The sequence below is a fragment of the Notothenia coriiceps genome, unplaced genomic scaffold, assembly GCF_000735185.1.
Source record: "Notothenia coriiceps isolate Sejong01 unplaced genomic scaffold, NC01 NC01_scaffold00009652, whole genome shotgun sequence".
Classification (NCBI taxonomy): domain Eukaryota; kingdom Metazoa; phylum Chordata; class Actinopteri; order Perciformes; family Nototheniidae; genus Notothenia; species Notothenia coriiceps.
The window spans coordinates 171348-173488 of record NW_011342353.1 but is presented as its reverse complement, the minus strand read 5'-3'; positions in this window follow the sequence as shown (position 1 = coordinate 173488).

Here is a 2141-nt window from a genome sequence, read left to right as displayed (position 1 = left end):
TTTTAACCTATTTGATATCTCAGCAAATATAAATTAAATCCAAATTAATTTGAAGAAAAGCATGGTATGACTGCACTGGGGAGTGTTGTTTGTTTATTAAGACACATTTAAGATGCAAAAATTGGTGAATGTTCTCTTAAGACACTTGTACATATTGTTGATGTCACCTGCTGATTTGTGGGCTTGAATGTGTCGTTTACATACAACTCTAGAATCTCATTGAGGAATCGGCCCCTGCTGGCCATTCGACATTATCCAGGTTTACTGTAAGCTTCACTTTTTAGACCAAGCGGTGAAAGCTTGTGTGGGTATTGTTCATTTTTCAGAGGACAATTATCGTTATAAAAAACCTTAAAACTAAATGCACATGGCACATGGCAACTTACAAAGGCCTCATCAAATGACATTGGAGCTGCTTTTCACCAAAGACGACTGCATTATCATGTCCCAAATTGAAACAACTGTTGCTGGTCTCTAGGCACAAAAACCCATCCATGGCCATTTTCAGGAGTTGGGTTCCATTTTGTCTCCTGATGAAGAGCTTTGTATGGACCACCTGCGCTCAAGGTTTGGACAAGCAGAACTCTGATTGCAAGGTGGATGGAGCACATGCAGCCAGGGAAGAGGCACCATGCTGGGGCTAAGTGGCACTTAAACACGCAAACGCATCTCTGGCTGTCTGGCTGTCCACCTAGACGTGGGCACCGCCATGATGCCAAAGATTGGTTTGCTGAAAGACCCAGAGACGCAAACAAGCAAAAGGCTGAAGCACAGGGAGGCTAACAGGGAAGATGTTTTTAATGATGCTAAATGATGGCAGGTTTTTCTCTCCCTCTCTTGTTAAGGTTTTTTTTGTTTATTCCCGACCAAAGCATTGCAGTGACTGCTTGTTTTTCGGGGGTTGTACGTGTGTTCATGTGTTGGGACAGATGGTGTCTGTGGGGGTGGTGAAAGATAAAGTTAGTATCCACCCAGTAAAGTAGTATTAGCTGAGAGAGCTGCAGGTGGCTCATCATGTTTGTTCGCTAAACTGCTGACTGATATCCCTCAATTAAAGACACCATTTTATATGTACTGGTGAGAGGAAAATACTTCTGTCTTCTCTTTCCCTGCCTTAACCATTTGCCATAAAAATATGAAGAAACCTTTGCACACAAAAAATATCCTGGCAGAGCGTCTTAGGCTTGATTACATTTGAATCTCATAATTGTCACCAAAAAAGTGATTTGTAGCACCAGTTGTTAATTGTTTTGCAGTGTTTTAAAAATGTATCTGTTGGTATTAGAAAAAGGGCTCATTCTATATGGATGGAGTGTAGACCAAGGGAACCAGACTGAAGGCCTCAATGCGGATACTCGCTGTTACTGTAGACAAGTCGGGGGTCATTGACCTGATCGATTAAGACTGATAGATACGAATCTAAGCTCAGAGCTCAAACTGTGGCGAGGCCAACACAGGACAGGACAGGGTGCGTGGGAGGCATACTGTATGAGGAATATTGAAGTTTCAGTAAATTCAAATAAAGGGCAAAATTCCTTGAAAAGAAAAGAAATAACAATGCATGTCATGTAGTTCAAAGAAAAAGAAGTGGGAGTAAATGTAATATAAAGTCCTATTACTTTGAGGGTGATCTCCTCACTTGCATCCTTCGCTCTAGCATCAGAACTGTTACATATTTAAAGGGAGAAGTCAAAAGTCAGCTCAGCTTTGCACAGCGGTTTCTGGAGAATCCTCAAAGTTCAAATCTGTTTTGTGCAAACAGTGAACTTGAGTCATTCCCAAGACGTTTGGGCAGTGGTGTAACTGTGATACTTACAAGCTTGCTAGCATCAAGACCAAGATCGAAGTCATACTGTTGTAATAAGTAAGTAAGTATCTCCTAATCTATATATCAACTTTCAACATTTTCTGAGATTACTATTTTACTTAAATCTAAAAGCTAGAACGGTTTACGACGTGTGATGGCCCCCAAAGTCTCAGGGGCCCCTCTGGTCTTGAAGTGGAATATGTCACTGTAAGAGATGCAAAATAAGGGACACAGGTCAGAACTGCTAGGGCTGTCTTAGGGAAGATAGCATTAAGATGAGCAGCTCCACTGTCTTGGAATAGTCTGCAATTGAAATGGAAACTGAGCAATCTGA